Here is an 18,483-nt window from a genome sequence, read left to right on the forward strand (position 1 = left end):
TTTATTTATTTTATGTTTTAGAGAGGGAGAGAGGGGAGAAGGGAGGGTCAGAGAGAAGAGAGGGAGAGAGAATCTTAAGCAGGCTCCATGCCCAGCATGGAGCCCACTGTGGGGCTCCATCTCATGACCCTGAGATCACGACCTGAACTGAAATCAGGAGTCAGGCGCTCCACCGACTGAGCCACCCAAGCACCCCAAAGGGTCCTAATTCTTCGTGTAAGTTTTTAGAGCCTCAGCTTCCTCATTCCTAAAATGCGTGGTATGGTGGTTTAAATGAGACAGTAGATGGGAAGCACCTGAAAGAGTATAGAACCTCAAAAAATGATCATTTTTGTCTCCTCTCCTCAACCCATCCATCAAAGGAAAGAAAGACAACTCACAGAACTTTGTTTTAGTTGGCATCTCTCTCCTAACTCCCAGACACATTTACCCGATAACCTGATGAACGTCTTCACGGACAAACCCTACCTGCGTCCCAAATTGAATAAGTCCCAGGAGGATCTCTGGCCCCAACCCTGCCCGAGCTCCGCAGTGCTGTCTTACACACGTCTCTGGTTCCCTGAGTCGGTGAGTGATTTCAGAGCTCCCTTTTAGTCTTCCTCTTCCTCATGCATCTCCTCCTCCCCCACGTGGTGCTGATAATTCTCTCTCAAAACTACCTGTGAGCAGACTCCTCCCACCGGCTCTGCTGCTGGTGCAGGTCGCCACAGCATCCTCCTCATGGTTGACCGCAGGAACCTCTTCTTCCACTCTGTAAAGTAAATACATTTAAGGAAAAGTTTTAACTCTCCATAAAATCACCTCCTTCATTTTCATGTATACTGTGTTCTTTCCCAGTCTCTGCTCACTTGCATGCCTATTTTATTTGTCTATAATCATAGTGGTGTAGAAAATGCCATCATATTTTTATGACACACATCCTAAAGATTTCCTCACCAGGATTTTCATAAGTATCTTCTTACTGCTTTCCTAATTACCTACCTACTTAGTATACGACAGTTTTCATAACTGTTCTCCTGTGGGATATTGCCTGCTTCCTGCTTTCCCTTACTGTGGACCATTCCTTGCTTCCACTTATTGGGCAGTAAGCACTTTGTATCAGATGCCTCCTTTCCCCTATTTTGTAAATGAGGAAGCTGAAGCTGAGCCAGGTGACGTCCCTTCCTCAAGGTTACATAGCTGGTAAATAGCAAAGGCAGGACTCCCTCTCAAGTGCACCTAACCCAAAAGACCATATTCTTGACCTCTTTAATGTACCGCCATTACCACAAACAAAGTTTTCTCCTCTGGGGTGATGCCCTAAAAGAGTCTCAGAAGAAGTGGGTTTTGTGACTCGCTCACACATCACTGCATACATTAATCTGCTGCTGCTCGTCACCGTCACCACCTCACTATTGTTTGTTAATCTCTTCATGATGTTTTCCAAGTTTCACGGTCTTAAATAATACCGACTTTAATTTTTGTGCCTTGCATGGGAAGTGTTTGCCTTAGTTACTCTTACCATTTGCAGGCATTTTTCAGTGAGACCCATTCTTAAGTATTGACTCTTTATGCCTCGGGCTTGGTATTTAGCATTTGCACGCGAACTGTAATTTGTTGATCTGTTTCTTCTATGATCTCACCTGCTTCAGCACTCAATTTTGGTTTCTACTCCCTCGACTATCATTCCAGGTTTCAGGTCTTATTTTGAGTTCCTCCTGTGTGTGTGGAGTAAGCGGTTTAAGATGATGAGCAAATTGCCATTCTGTCCTGACACTTATTAAATAAATCTTCTCTTGTTTGGAGTGCACTGACACAGAAGGAGTGCTTTTGGAGAAAGCAGATGTGGGTGAGGAGCCTGGCTGAGGAGATCAGTCCTGTTGGAGTTGGCGATGGCTCTTCCCAAGGGGGGTGCCCACTCTCCTCTGCTCCCCCTGTGGGGCTCGGCGATGTGGGACAGAGGGAGAGACTGAAGCATCCCCTGCCTCATCCCACACCCCCCCCCCGCCACGTCCCACCCACAGGGCAACCCTGTCTAGAGGACCTGAGTCTTTGTTCCAGTTGAAACTGCAGGACACACGAACACCCACTAGCCATCTCCCGGAGGACCTTGGGTGGCCCAAGGTAATGGATTTTGCCAGTCATGAGCGGCAGTCTTGGAGCAGTTGGCTGGATGTCTTAACAACCAACATCTGGCTAAACTGTGAAATAAGTGCTTGCAAGCCAATTCTGCAGTTGAGCGTAGGGGGAAAAAAGATGAATCAAGGGCTTCAAACATTCTATTGAGGAAGAAAATATACCCTTCCTTTACCCCACCCCCATTACTATCCACCGCTCCCTCCCCCCATCCTTTGTAATCTTAGCACTGTCTGTGTCATTTTTATAGAATATTTTTCAAAATAGTTGTGTCAGGATTGGAGGGAGAGAAAATTTAACCGCATGATACAATCACTGATGGGACAATGAAGAAACCAGTAACTAAGAAGTAAAAAGTGTAAAGATTGGAAAAAAAGAAATAAAAGTCCCATTATTTGCAATGACATGTCTGTATAAATAAAATTCCAAAAGAATCTACAGATGATTTATTAGCATTAATAAGTGAGTTTGGCAGGTCACCGGGCTGGCCTCGGTGGTATCTAGGCATCAGTGCCAGGTTGTATTTTGCAAAGATGCCCCTGGCAATCTCTGCCACCCCATCCCCCATGCTCTTCTGTACTGTAAGTTACCACTCCCTCATCAAGAGATGGGGTTCCCTTCCCCCTCGCCTGGTATCCGGGCGGCCCTCGGACTTGACTGTAACTGATAGAATGTAGTAGAAATGATGCCATAGAACTCCCAGGACCTGGTCAGAAAAGTTTTCTCAGCGGAGGCCCGGGACATCTTGGAGCAGAAGGGAGTCCTTCTCATTGTCCCTTGTTTGGCTTATCCATACATGCTAGGAGCATAATAGAATGGCCGTTATTTCACAACACTGAGCTTAGGGGAGTTTGTCACCCAGCTTCTAAACATACACCTGTAATGGACAATTAGAAAAAAATGAAATTTAAAAAATGAAAATATTTACAATAGCATCAAAAAACTCAAGTACCTAAGAAAGAATCTAATGAAAGATGTGTAAGACCTTTACCTAAGAAACTGTAAAGCTCTACTAAGAGAAATGAAAGATTTAAATCAATGGAAGAATATGGACACAAATTCAAATATTCAAGTCAAGATGTAAATTTTCCCTAAACTGATCTATGGTTTCAATGCAATCCATTTAAACCCAGCAGATGTGTAAGTTGATTCTAACATGGAATCATGCATGGAAATGTAAAAAGCCAAGCAGAACAAGGAGGGAGGGACCTACCGTTTCAGATCCAAGAGCTATGGGTGTGTATTATAAAGCGACACTGATTAAGGCAGTGCAAGCATAAATAATAGACCAATGGAACAGAACAGAAAGCCCAGAAATAGACCTATGTATTTATGGGCACTTGATTTATGATGATGGTGGCACTATAGGACAGTTGGGAGGGAATAGTTAGAGAAAGAAAGGAAGGAAGGAAGGAAGGAAGAAAAGGAAGAAAGGAAGGAAGGAAGGAAGGAAGGAAGGAAGGAAAGAAAGAAAGAAAGAAAGAAAGAAAGAAAGAAAGAAAGAAAGAAAGAAAGAAAGAAAGAAAGAAAGAAAGAAAGAAAGAAAGAAAAGTTCATTCCTGAGTCACTTGGATAGCCACACAGAAAAAATAAAACTTGACTGCTTCCTCATACCATATACAGAAGTCATCCCCAGGTGCATTGTAGATTTCAATGTGAAAGATAAAGCAATGAGGCATCGTGAAGACAAAATGGAAAACTATCTTCATGGCTTTGGGATAGGAAAATAGGATTCAAAAGGCATTAACCACATAGGAAAAGACTGAGAAACTGGATTACTGCACAATGCAGAAGTTCTGCTCATCAAAATATAGCATTAAGAGTCAAAAGGCAAGATCAAGCATCTTCCCGCATGGCCATCTCCCCAGTCTCTCTGCTCCTCGACTGTAGCTCTTCTTCTGGTCTTTTTGCTTAATTTGCAGTACTCGAATTCGCTGCCATGTCTTCTGAAGAAGGGAAGCTTTTCGTGGGAGGGCTCAACTTCAACACCGATGAGCAGGTTCTGGAAGACCACTTCAGCAGCTTCAGTCCTATTTCCAAGGTGGTCGTTGTCAAGGACCGGGAGACTCAGCGATCCCGGGGTTTTGGTTTCATCACCTCACCAATCCAGAGCATGCCTCAGATGCCATGAGAGCCATGCATGGAGAGTCTCTGGATGGTCGCCAGATCCGTGTGGGTCACGTGGGCAAGTCGGCCAGGGGAACTAGAGGGGGTGCCTTTGGGGCCCATGGGCGTGGTCGCAGCTACTCTAAAGGTGGTGGGGACCAGGGCTATGGGAGTGGCAGATATGACAGTCGACCTGGAGGATATGGGTATGGATATGGAAGGTCCAGAGACTATGGTGGCAGAAGCCAGGGTGGTTATGACTGCTACTCAGGAGGAAATTACAGAGACAATTAGGACAGCTGAGATGAGGCACGTGCACCTAATGTAGATACACAAGGAATAAAACTTCTGGTCCAGGATCATCCTTCCAAATGGCTGTATTTATAAAGATTTTTGGAGCTGCACTGACACATCTGTTTTAGCACATCAACTTCTATTTTTGAACTGAGCTCCCAAGGTAGCTTGTCACAAAGACCTTTTAGAAAGCTCCATGTGTTTTCTAAAATTTTCTCCCTTTTAAATACTAATCCTGGGACATTTGTAGAGTCTGGGTATTTTTTCCTTTTACCAGTTTTTCAGTTTGGACTCTCAGGATTACTGATCATGGCAAAAAATGTTTGTTCAGACTGCTTTTAAAAAATAGGCATTTAAAAGCCTATATATAATGTTTATCATGATTAGGAAGAAATTTCCAAATGCAAGTACAAGAAATCAAAATAATTAGAGGTGCGTTTTTTTATTCAAGGTCACCACCTTAAGTATACAGAAATTTCTTAAGATACTTGTGAATGTCCTTTTTTTAGTACTGGAAGAAAAAATATTCTGTTGTGTCTCATTTAGCATTTTAGGATGTCCACGGAGCTGATTAAAAAGTTGAAACATGAAAAAAAAAAAGAGTCAAGAGGCAAGCTATATAGAGTGAGGTCTTCGTTATGTGAATAAGAGTCCTTATCTAGAATGTATTAAAGTATCCTTCAAATCAGTAAGAAAAATTCAACCCCATAGAAAATGTGAAAAATCTGAGTAGGCACTTCACAAAAGAGAGTATCCAAGTCATCAATACACATTTGAAAAGACGACCAACCTCACTGGTACACACCCATCAGAATGGCTAACGGAAAAACAATGAAATGTGCCAGCTGTTGACAAGACTACGGGGTGCTTGGAAAAAACACCCTGGAGGCAGATAAAGAGATGGGGCACTTTGGACAGTCATGTAATGTGTCCTGATAAAGTGGAAGATATGCATCCCCCATGACCTAGCAATTCTACATTTAGACATTTGCCCAACAGAAATGCACGCACATGATCCAGCAGTCTTCACAGCAGCATCCTGTGCACCAGCAAGGACTGCAATGACCTGGTTCCCAGCTCCAGAGATTGTGTAGAGAGCATATAAAGAAACGGTGGTGTATGTATGGTACAGGATGCTCTTCAGCAATGGGAATAAATGGAACTCAAGTAAATGCAACAACATGAAAAAGTGTCACAGGGGTTCCTGGGTGGCTTAGTCGGTTGAGCGTCCGACTCTTGGTTTCTGCTCCGGTCATGATCTCAGGGTCTGGAGATCGAGTCCTGAGTTGGGCTCCATGCTCAGCAGGGAGTCTGCTTGAGATTCTCTCACTCTCCCTCTGCCCCTCCCTCTCTCTCTCTCTCTCTCTCTCTCAAATAAATCTAAATCATTCTAAAAAAAAAAAAAGTCACAAATATAATTCTGACCCAAAGAAGCTAGACTCCAGAGATAACTTATTCTATGATTCCACTGCTAAGTTCAAAACCTGGAGAAGGAGCCCATGGGTTCTAAGTTAAGTTACAAGTTTATGTGGTTACCTTTGGAGATGCGTGAGGGTAGCAAATGGGAAGGGTAAAGAGAGATACTGGTAATGTTCTATTTCTTGTTTCGGTAGTCAGGTCGGCATTATCTGGGTGGATGCACTCTGGGGACAGTCACTGGTATGTATATGCTTAGGATGTGTGCACTTCTCCACATGCATGTTGTTTCCATAAAAAAGCTGAAAGGAGAAAGTTTTCATGCGACTTCTCCATTTGTTATTCAGGAGAAAACTCTAGATCTCCTCTCAAAAAAAACAACAGATTTGAGGCTTTCCCAGGGCAATGTTAATAGGAAAGGAAATTTCTCTTTGCTCAGGTTACCTAGGAATGGAAATGAGCTTAGCTTTGGTTTATGAAAAGGGCTTCAGGAAGAATATTGTAGGCTTAATATGATCAGTATAAACTAAAATAGTTTGCATTTTTTCCAGAGATTCTTTGTGCGATTGTTTTGTGTGATTTCTTTTTCATAGGGGTCTATTTTCATTTTTCCCTTTATTATAAGGATTTATCTCATAGTTTAGTATTCTTTATAATGAAAAACAATCGAGTTTATCATGCCTCTACTACTTAATACAAACTCTCTGAAGACAAGATCGATAAGTATGGCCAGGAACCAATTACGTATACATACCTGACCAGAGAGTCCTTTTGAGATTATGGGCTTCCTACGTTATCATCAGAGGAATAGCCAAGTGTCTGGCCAGGACAGAGAAGTAAACTCTTGCCTGACTTCCAAATATTCATTGAAGCGAAACCACACCCTTAAGGGAAATGCGTTTCACTTTTCTTGGGAAAACTTAGTACGAGTTTAAATGTTTTCTTTGGACCCAGCAGCCAACATCTGTCACTTACTTGCCCCCAAATGGAAATAACTACAGTTTATCGTGTGCTCATTACATTCAAGGCACTATGCTAAGTAATACATTCATATTTCATTTGTGTTTAACAACACCTCTTTGGCATCACATCCCTATTTTATAAAAAAGGAAACTAAGGCTCAGGGAGGCTGAGAGCATCCCACAAAGGAAGTAGAGCTGAACATTTATCTGTGTGCCCTGGGCACCATGTCACCTTGCCCAGAATCACATGTTCGCCAAGTACAGTGAGTCCCAAGGCTCCTGGGAGAGTGGGATCAGGAACTAGTCCCAACCTGGTTCCCTTTCATTTTTTCAAGATGAATAAGTCCCTTCAGCAAACAACTTGGATCAGTTCTTCTCTTATCTTACCCCTAAAATGTGACATTCTCAGGATCCTCTAGAACTTTGTTTTTAAAGATTTTATTTATTTATTTGAGAGAGAGTGCAGAGCGATCGAGAGAGAGAGAGAGAGAGAGAGAGCGAGCATGAGCAGGGGGGAGAGGCAGAGAAGAGGGAGAAGCCAACTCTCGGCTGAGCAGGGAGCCTGATGCGGGACTCCATCCCAGGATGCTGGGACCATGACCTGAGCTGAAGGCAGACACGTAGCCGACTGACCCAGGTGCCCCTCCTCCAGAACTTAAATTGATAACTTCACCCAGGAAAATAACTATTGATATCCAAGTGATAGTGCTTATAGCCCCGATTGAAGTGAAATTCATTCCGTCGGTGTCACGGGACTCCTTCTGGGTTCATTAGTTCCCCAGAGATGAACAGGAAGCTACAGAGCCCAAGAACAAACAGCTCTTTGCTGGCCAGCAAGTTAATGATTGGCCTCGGGAAGGCTTATCTCTGGAAACTGCCCAGGTGGCTCTGTGGTGAGTTGACACACTTCCCTGGGACACTCCACCCAACTGGAGAAACAGGACAACCTCTTCTTGCGTTTAACCCGCCTGCATTTAATTTCTAGGGATAGAAAGGCGTGGGAAGGAAGGACTCGAAGGGTGACTTACATTCTGCAGATGATTTCTCTTCTGTTCCATCCGGTGAACCGTGCTCTGGGAGAGCATGATCCGACCTGAGGCTGTGTTTCCTGCAGTCATCTGTGGTCGCCCAAGCCTCACACGTGCATTTTCTTATTCACCCAACAAATATTTGTGCGCGCTGGGAGGCAGGTCCTCTTCTGGATGCCTTGGCACACATCAGGGAATCAAGCAAAGATTCCTGGGGGCTGGGGGGCTTTCTGGTGGGAAGATCCTGGAAATGAATGATATTTCATGAGTTTGGTTATACTACAGTAGAAGTTGCCATCTCTGGAAAAATGACAAGAGTCAGAAAAGGGGTGCCTGGAGTGCCCAGGGTGGTAAGTAGGTTAGAATGTGAATAAGGTAATCAGTAGCCACGCTGAGAAGGTTTGTTTGTTTATTGATTGATTGATTGATTTACTTACTTATGAGAGAGAGTGAGAGAGAGAGAGAGCACGAGCCGGGGGAAGGCCAGAGAGAGAGAGAGAGAAGCAGGCTCCTGGCTGAGCAGGGAGCCCGATGCGGGACTGGATCCCAGGACCCTGGGATCATGACCTGAGCTGAAGGAAGATGCTTAACAGACTGAGCCACCCAGGCGCCCTGAGAAGGTGAGATTTCAGCAAAGATTTGGGGAGGCGCAGGACTTCTCCAGGGGTATCTGAGCAAAGGGCATTCCAGGAAGGAGGCAAGGGCACCAGAGCCAAGCGTCTGGAACATGCTGGCTTGTTGGAGGAACCAGGAGGCAGCAGGAGCAGATAACATCTGAGGGGACCCAGGATACTGGGTAATGGGAGTTTTGCAGGATGCTGTAAAGACCTGTGGCTTTTTAGGCTGAGTGGCATGGGGAGCTTGGTGGGGGTATGAGCTGAAAAATGGCATCACATGACTGATGTTTTCAAAGAATCTTACCAGTGTGTTAAGAAAAAACTGTATGGGATCCAGGATGAAGTAGAGAATGAGTAGGGGGTGTTGCAGGGCTCCAGCAAGAGATGCTGGCAGCAGACCCACTGGGACCAAAGCATGAGAAAAGAGAAGAGTATGAGCTCAGGGATTTGGCTGAGCAGATAAGAACAAAATTACCTGTGACTAGAGCAAGTATTTGAGGTAAAGATGAGCCTTGTTTTGGGTATGTTGAGGTGGAGACATCCATTAATTATCCATGTGGCAATGGGGTGGAGACAGCAGAAATGTTCAGGAGAGGGAGATCCAGGCTGGAGATAAACATTTTAGGAGGAGACAGCATCTAGATGGCATAAAAGCCCCGAAACTGGATGACGTCATTTTAAGGTTGGCAGATAACACCCGGGACGCCTAATTAAATTTGAATTCAGATAAAGAATTTTCACCCTACGTCTGTTTCATGCAATATTTCCTTGTCAACCAAGTAAAGTAAATATTTGGCGCCGTGCAATAATGGAGACACATTTATACAACGAAATTATTAGTTGTTTGTCTGAAATTCTAATGTAACAGGGACTTCTGTATTCCTACTTTGGAAGTGCGGCAGTGCTACATTGGGAGTGAGTGCCCTGAAGGGGGAGGGCTGAGGACTGAAGTGTGGGTCTGCAGCAGTGGGGGGCTGGGCAAGAGAGAAAAGGGAGCGTGTGAAGGGGACAGAGAGATTATGAGGCAGGAGGAAGACAATCCGAGGGTACAGGATCCTGGAGCCCTGAGGGAGAAGGCAATAATGAGGAGGGGGCGACTCGCTGCTCTCCAGGAACACAGGGATGGCAGCTGACCCTGGGGTCTGGCTGCCAGTGGCCCAGCTGCGTGAGCATCCTGCCCTGCTGAGTGTGAGCCCAGTGCTCTTCCTCTTCCTGGGGCCTGACAGGCAGGCGCTGAGCTCACTGGTGCTGGATGGATGAAAGGGGTCAGGATGACTTTCACCTTTGGGCTCAGGTAGATGCTTTCTACCTCGAAGATGCCCTAGAAGGAACACAGTCAGTGGAGTTTTAACCTGATGCCCTGAGCCTCATTTCCCAGAAGCACTGGAAGCAGGAAGTTACCCCCGCCGGGAGCCGTGACTATCCCAGGGCTGGGAGGGCCCACACGCCACAGCATACTTCACCCTTTTCCAATTGCAAGTACTTCTTCCCCCCCTCCCCCCCGGAAAAAGAAACAGCAGTGGTGCCATTTGAATCCTTCAATTCTTTTAAAATGTGGTTGTTACCAGTAAGAACCTTAATTCAAGAAAAACACAACCTTCTTTCTTCACTTGAAAGCAATGAGGTATAAGCCAGCGTGTCAAGTCCCCTGAGCAAGACTTACCTCTTAGAGTTAAAAAGGAAACAAAACTAACAAAAGCAAACACATAGCTTGGCCTTTGCTACATTGAAATATAAAAACAGCACTGAATGTGGGAGGTGAGGTGATTTTCGCAGGGTGTACTATCACCCCAGCACAGGACATTCTCTTACTTTGACAACAAGCCAAAGCTGCAACTCAAAAGAACATTCTGCCTCACAGTTGATAACACAGAGCTCATCTTTGTCTCCTATCCAAATAATATCATGACTGGAAACCTTAGTCAGCCTTTTTGTATTAGAAAATGAGCTACAGAACATGACCATATGTAACTGCAAATTGTTAGGGGGATTACATTGTCTTGAAAAAAAAAATTACTCCCACAACATTATGGCTACATATATAATCTATCTACTTAAATCTAAATACATTTTGTTTTTACAGGTTATCCTCCTAAAAAACTCAGTGACGTGGCCTTTGAAAAATAATTTGTAAAGATCTCTCTGTAACTTAATTATTATATGACTTCATCCATCTGTGAAAGACTTCTGTGTATTGTGCATTTAATCAGATAGAGATGTCTGCTTAGCAACAGCACTGTTCTTTTAAAAAATCAAAATTATTTAATTGCATTAAAATAAATGGAAGGCATTACATATTTGTACATTGTGAAAATTTATTTATTTTGGTGCAGCCTGGTTACCACATCTAATGAGTCTAATCTATTTTTCCTAGCATCTAGTGATTCTTGCATAAGTGCTATTCACCATTTGCCATCTTCCCAAGAGTAAAGTGGTGAGGCCCTACTACACACAGTCCACCAACTCAGTCTTTTGTCTATATCAGAGCAGTGGTTCTCAGACTTAAAGACACTCTCCCAAATCATCCGTAGGGCTGGTTAAACCACAGAGCTCTGGGCCCCACCCTGGTGCCAGGGTTTCTCATTTAGTAGGTCTGGGTGGGGACTGAGAAGTTGCCTTTCTAAGAAGTTCCCAGGTGAGGAAGATGCTGCTGGTCAGGGAACCACACCCTGCTTGGCGAAGGGCAATCATGGAGCTTATCTACAAAGAAGTTCTCCACACTGAACCATGCAGGGGCGATGAGAAGCATCTGACCCCAGCTCCCCATTTTATAGATGAGACACTGCAATGCAGATGAATAAATGTCAGGGTTCCTCCAGGACCAGAGCCCGGGGTCCACATCCAGGCTCCCAAAATTCCAGAGTGGCGATGGTCATTTCCAACTGCTGACATTTCCCTCCTGGCTTTTCTGGACAGAGAGGGACTAATTCTTCTTTTCCTCTTTAAGTCAAAAGGGAGCCTATTTTTATATTGCTTAAATTATGCACATTCTTTCCTCCTCTTGATGACAGGCAGAAAGGAGCCTGAATTGGAGCTTGAGGGATGACATAGCCATTGTGAACATCAAGAACTTTCACATTTCTGGATATACTTCTTTGAACTTGAACCTCAGTGATGCTTCTCTGCCTCAATTAGAAAAAGCATGCATTATGATGCCCATAGTGCTTTGGGAAGACCCTTTCCACAGGCCCCTGTGGGCAAGGGGCAGAACCCTGACAGAATCCTTCATGGTATCACACATGGCTGCTCATATTCTGGCCCATATGACTCTGCCCCACTACAGAGCAAGGGACTCACTCGCAGTCACCGAGGATGGCATTTAGCTGCCCCCCCATACCCTACTGCCTGCCCCCCCCCAGGCATCCCCACTCTAAGGGCCCATGCTCTTGTAGTTAAGGGAACTCTGGCAGGGCTCCCCGCTCCCGAGAAGTGAGGCTTGCTCTCATTTCCTCCATGCTTGGATATCCACATCTATCCTGGGGGTTCTGCTGTCGCCGGTCAGGGCTTGGCAGGTGGCTGAGGCAACAGGCTGTAAGACCCTTTGCACACTTCCTACCCCAGTCTAGAGAGGGAAGCAGCCTTTTACATTATAACGAATTCACTGAAACTCTTGTTCATGGCATAAACTCTGAGCTTTGGAAATTCTAAACTTCATTCTCTTAAACTATTACCTTGGTTTATTCTGAATATCAAAAGCTAAGCCAGAATTACTGACAGCAGCCAAAAGGTGGAAACACCTCAAATATCCGTGAGTAGCTGGATAGATAAACAAAATGTGGTACATTCATACAATGAAATATTTTTCAACCTTAACAAGGAATGTTCTGGGGCGCCTGAGTGGCTCAGTTTGTTAAGCGTCTATTTTCGGCTCAGGTCGTGATCCCGGGGTCCTGGGATCGAGCCCCGCATCAGGCACCCTGCTCCGCGGGGAGCCTGCTTCTCCCTCTCCCGCTCTCCCTGCTTGTGTTCCTTCTCTCGCTGTCTCTCTCTCTCTCTGTCAAAGAAATAAATAAAATCTTAAAAAAAAAAAAATAAGGAATGTCCTGACACATGGTACAACATAAATTAACCTTGAAAACATTATGTTAAGTGAAACAGGTCGGACTCAAAAGGACAAAGATTGCATGATTCCACTTACAGGCGGTACCTAGCGTCGGCAAATTCATAGCGATGCAAAGTAGACTGGTGTAGCCAGAGGATGCGGGAACAGGGAAATGAGGAGGAGTTGTTTAATGAGGACAGACTTTCAGTTGTTCAAGAGGAAATGAGTTCTGGAGATTGGTTGCCCACAGTATGAATGTACTTACCACTGCATGAGCAAGATGACAAATCTGATGTTACATGTATTTTATGACAGTTAAACATTTTTAAAAAGCAAAAAAAAAAAAAATTATGGAAAAAGGAATGAAAGCTGACACAAGCTTGAAATCATAATGCTAAGTGAAATAAGCCAGACACGAAAGACAAATATTGTGTGGTCCCACTTACATGGGGCATCCACAACAGACAAGTTCACAGAGACTGTACAGCAGAGGTTGCCAGGGGCTGGGGGAGGATGGAAGGGGGAGGTCTCGTTTAACGAGGACAGAGTTTCTCTTTGAGATGATGGAAAAGTTCTGGACATGGAGCGTGGGAGGGTGGTGATGGTTGCGTGTCATGAACGTACTTACGGCCATCAGTTGTCCACTGAAAACTAAGTAAGTGTACAATTTTATGTTGTGTCTTATCACAATAAAAAAAATGAAGAAAGAAAAGTCAAAAGCTAGGCAGTGACTCTTTCGGCCTCCTGTTTTGTGGACCATCCTGGCTCCCTGGGCTGGACGAGAGTCCCAGGCTAAGGGAAGGAGTGTACGGGCCATGCCACAAGAGAGCAAGCTGGGTCCTTGTGCAGAGGCTCTGGGCCTTGGGTGGCAGGGACCACCAGCTCTGCGGGGACACGGTGGTGAGGGGCGGTCATCCTAGTGAGGAGCAACGCTGGGCTCTTTTCCTCCACTCCTGGAGCCAAAGCCAGCAGAGATGGAAGTCAACCCCAGTGTCTCAGGCCTGGACCCAGAAGACTGGATGCCAGTCCCCCCTGTCACTCATAATTCCACAGCCTCCACATTGGGCAAGTCACTTGGCTCAGAGCTTTGGTTTTTTGACTGCAAACTGCAGGCCTTGGTCCAGATTCCTTTGAAATGTCCTTGAAACTCCAACATTCTGTGAGTCAGCCCAGAGTTTTCTAGAGTCCAGAAAAGTCTTGGCGTGGGAAGTGAAGGCAGAGGGCCCCGAGCAGACAGGGGCTTTCCTTGGATGCTTCTCTCCATTCCATAGTCGGCCCCACACTCCACACTGGATGTCGAGCAGGTGGACACCTGCTGGACCTGCCATGCTGTTCTCATCTAATTCGAGGGGTAAATAAACCAGAAGAAGGGCATGCGTCTTTATCTAAGAGGCAAAGGACAGAGACACAATCTTCATGTCCTTTGGTTTTAATGTTGACATAATTACAATTACGATTTTAAAATAATGTAAAGCTGGATAAGAGTATCTACAGATTCTCAATCTTTGGAAACCACCTACTTCTTCGGAAGGAAGATGCTAACCGCATTGTAAATACCCAGATTTTGTTTTCTTGGATAGTCCTGCTTCGGAAAGAAAGCCGGGATTGATTAGATATGATATGTCAACTTCCCATGCTGTTACACGCACTGAAATAACATGTGGTTTCAACCCGTAGAACATGTGGTTTCAACCCGTAGAACTTCCTGACCTTGAAAATGCATGATACGTAATCTTAATGCTGCAGAGACACGCACAGTTAGTCCCCACTGAGCATCAGAAGGGATGAGAGGCCCCACTAAAGTTCCCACCAGGGATCTGCACCTTACATCTGTAAACAACAAAGTGGTCCTCAAAGTCTCATAACTCGGATGGAAACATTTCTACAGTAGAGTACCTACCTGCCTGTTTTCTCAACTAGAATCATCAGAACATAATTTAACCTTTTTCTTGTTGACTCACTATGAATCATCACCATGAATCAAAACCATAGCATTTTCATACAAAAAGGGCCCTCAGAGAGCAGCTAGCCGCATTTCTAGAGGCACAAAGAGGGGCATGATGGCAGGGAAAGCAGGAACGTGCTGCTAGGTTCGAAGGTCCAGAAGCCACAGTTGCAGTTCTTGATCCAGGGTCGGGACCGCCATACCCCACGCCCCCTGCCTTCCCGACTGGTGACCGGGGAGGCTGGACATGCTGCAAAGGCTGGTTTCCCGTTTGCAAAATGGGCTCAGATTCTTCATGCATTTTGCATTTTTGTATTTGCTGTTCTGGTTTTGCTTTCTGTGTTCTCACCTAGTGTTTGCAGCTCTGTGGGCGTGTGGGGATTAAGAGTGTTGTCCGCTTCTAAATGCAACCCTAGTCTCCTCAGTGGGGGCTGCTGCTTTGCTACCAAATGTCAGAGGTGGGGTCACCCTGGGGTCTTTCTGCAGTGAGCCCCGGGGTCACTTTCCTGAGCGTGGGGTCGCTTCCTTTCCTCTTTGCACTGCCTCCTGCACTGCCTCTCCTTTGCTTCCTGCTCCAAGGATGAGTAGAAAGTCTGTTTCACCTTTTTTTGTTGTTTTTGCCCCAGCAGTTGGGGGTTTCGACCGTGTATTCATTTGCTGGGGCTGCCATAATAAAGTGCCACAGCCTGGGGGGCTTCAAGGAAAGAAAGTCATTTTCTCCCAGTCCTGGAGGCTGCAAGTCTGGGGAGCAAGGTGTCGGCAGGGTCGGCTTCTCCTTGGCTTGTAGCCAGTGGTCCTCCCCCCTGTCCTAATACAGCCACAGATCAGGGCATTAAGGACCACCCTAGTGACCTCATTTTAACTTCGTCTGTCACCCCTTTAAAGACCTTGTCTCCAAATACAGTCACATCCTGAGGTCCTGGGGCTTAGGACTTCAGCTTATGAATTTGGAGGGCTGACACAATGCCGTCCATAACGGTCTTTTTCACTTTTAAAGTTACCATGAATTACTCTGGGGACGAAGACCATTATAATGGGTCTAGCATTTCATAACATTCTTCTCGTTAAGGTCCTTGAATGAGAGTTGCAGATTTACTCCAATACGATAACTGGAATGAAGAAAAATCGATAGATTCATTCATCCTGAAAGGATTTGTTCCCACATCCTTCCAACAAAGGCAGTGATTGCTACCACAGACTTGGGCCTGGGAGACTGTGTTCCAGGCCCTGCAGGGGAGGGAGGGGCTGGGAAGGCCAGCTGGCTGCCTCTGGGCTGCAGAGCAGGGGGTACCCAGAGAGAACTGCAGGGCCCGGAGCCCAGGCCATGCTGAAATGGTGGCACTAGGAGCTAGGATGAAGCTTGGGCTTTCTGGGGCTGGCAGTTAGCACCACTGGTTCAATCCGCCCTTAGTCCTGAGACTTTCCCCTTTGCTGACAATGGGTTAAGAAAAGGCACCAGAAAAAGCATCAGTCACCTGAGTGCTGGTAAGCAATTAAAAACAAACTGGACAAGAGATACAGTCTGTCTTCTGAGAACAAAAAGTTCTTTGTAGGTACAGAGGACTCAGAACTTGACATCTGGCCACCAGAAGAGTCTACTAAATGTTCGGTCCCCACAGCTGCTTCTTAAGTCTGGCTCAGAAACCTCAGTGCTGTCTTTCTACTTTCTGCCTTCATACAGACCCTAGAACTCAGTCCACCTGCTTGAGTAGACTGAGTGCCAGGACAATTCTCCATGCCTCAGTGTCTCCCTATGTCCCATCCGCGCCCCACCACAGGGCAGGCTGTGGAAAGAGGGATGCATCCACTCCTCCACCCAACATCCATCCAACGTGCAACCACTCCTCCACCCAACATCCATCCAACGTGCATCCACTCCTCCACCCAACATCCATCCAACGTGCATCCACTCCTCCACCCAACATCCATCCAATATCCATCCACTCCTCCACCCAACATCCACCCAACATCCATTCGCTCTTCCAACATCCATTCTTTTAACCCTTAACACAGGCAGGGCACCATGGGTCACTCTTTTTCCTTTTAAATTTTTTTTCCCCTGAAGATGAATACCTGAGAAACCTGACAACAAAGGCTGTCAGAGGAAACTAAGGTCTAAAAGTGCTCCACAAGCTTGGTGTAACTCACTGCCTGAATGTCAAGAATGGTCTGGGTGACTTCCTTCTCTCCTGGGTCCTGTACAGGTGAAGTGTTTTTGCTTAAGAAAGATGTTACTTCAAAAGATGAAAGCCAGTGGGGAGGGAGAAAATCAACTGATATCTTTTTAGAAATCACTCGAAGGAAGAGATACTGAGGAAAATGAGCGTTAAGAAATTTAAATGACCCCGTAGACAAGGCCCTGGTCACATATGGGTTAGAAGGAAGATTTGCAATGCTAGAAAGATCTTCTAGTCCACATAAAAAGCTGCTTTTACAAGGATCTGTGAATTTGGATTTTCACACTGGCCATTGTCTAGCAAATTGGCTCTTTGTTTCCACACCCGGGAACAAGATTTCAGCAGGGAATCAGCCATTAAATGTTCCCTGGGGAGCAGTGAGGCCTACACCAGTCTTCCTAAATTAATTTGACTCTTATCTTGTAAATTTAATCTACATAAAGGCATCAGCTCTTGTTCATCTTCAGGCCTGTCTCTGGCCAGAATCCCATTCGGAAGAACTAGAGTAATCGAAAGTAACTTGAGCCTTTACTGCCATGTCTCTGGAGTACCTTCCTAACACATTCCAACTTCTCTTAAAATCCTCTTTCCCCATTCCTTCCTCCTCTCAAAATCTCATCCAGCTCATGCAGCAATTGTTTCCAACCCCTTGTCTCTCCCCAGCCCCTCAAAGCCCAAGACTTCAGCTTTAGGAGGGCTCAGCCCCCTATCCGGCTGTCCTCCACTCTCCCCCTTCTAGATCTCTTTTTCTTTTTCCCCCGTGAGAAGCTGCTTAGCCCATAAGGGCAGTCCGGTTCAGTTTGCCTTTCCAGCTTTGCCATTTTTTCATCTGTCCTTGACCCTTGGCCCCAAGTGCTTCAGCCCACATCTAAACTCCCCCGTGGCAGCTGCTTAGTCATGGGGGAAGAACACTCGTGGGTTATTCAGTTTGTTCTTCTTATCACTTAATGTTGGTTGTCAACTCATCACCCACAGTCTGGCAGAAGAAGGATAAAAGAAAATAATTTAAAATTGTTTTTGAAATAGTCTAATAGCATTGTGCTTATCATTTTGGGCAAACCATTGTTGCTTCTAAATATTGAAAATGTCTAAATCATAAGAAGGTATTTAATTGCCTTAAGAAAGTTAGCACCCTTCTATAAAAAATAGGGGGAAAAAAGAAAAAGCAATTTACTTTATTTTCATCATCTAATATGATTACATATACATTAGAACTCTGTTCTGATCAATCAGACTGTGCTTTTGTATTTGTGTGTGGGGGCATTTGAAAGCATAAATACCAAAGAGATAACCTCCAGTTAAAGGGTGCGGAGGAGGAAAATGTGAAGAGACAGCTCTTACTGAACACAGGTGCTGGCTCTGGTGTGGACTCTCCAGGTCCCGTTCTCAGAGATATCTCCGACTCTCTTATTCTCTCTGAATCCAAGACCCCCATTCTGACACCAGCGACATTTCCTCCATCTTTCTCATAGGAACACAGGGTTGTGTTTGCCAAGAGCTTTGATTTTCCTGTCTCGCGCCAGAGGACAGAGTGGGCAGTTTTCTAGAACAGGGGAGGAGAGACACTCTTATCTGTAGCTCCAACAGAAAGATTTGTCTGTGAAGACAGAAGAGGCATGTGTCCTTGCCTGCTCTGACCCTGAACAAGAACCTCTAGCTTGGATAACCAAACCGAATATCCACTAAGTGTTTTTAAAGTCACAAAACTGTACTTCCATGAGCTAACAATGATCATTGTGAGAATGCCCAACAGCCACTGCCTGTTAAGAATGTCATAGGAT

General features: G+C 45.3%; 1 pseudogene; it reads left to right on the plus strand.

Annotated features, from left to right (window-relative positions):
* Nucleotides 1–3,992: 3,992 nt before the first annotated feature.
* LOC112815577 (RNA-binding protein 3 pseudogene) lies at nt 3,993–4,524 on the plus strand (annotated as a pseudogene).
* Nucleotides 4,525–18,483: the final 13,959 nt, after the last annotated feature.

This window comes from Callorhinus ursinus, unplaced genomic scaffold (genome assembly GCF_003265705.2).
Source record: "Callorhinus ursinus isolate GAN/ISIS: 27379988/994484 unplaced genomic scaffold, GSC_fseal_2.0 scaffold6, whole genome shotgun sequence".
In the NCBI taxonomy this organism is placed as follows: Eukaryota; Metazoa; Chordata; class Mammalia; order Carnivora; family Otariidae; genus Callorhinus; species Callorhinus ursinus.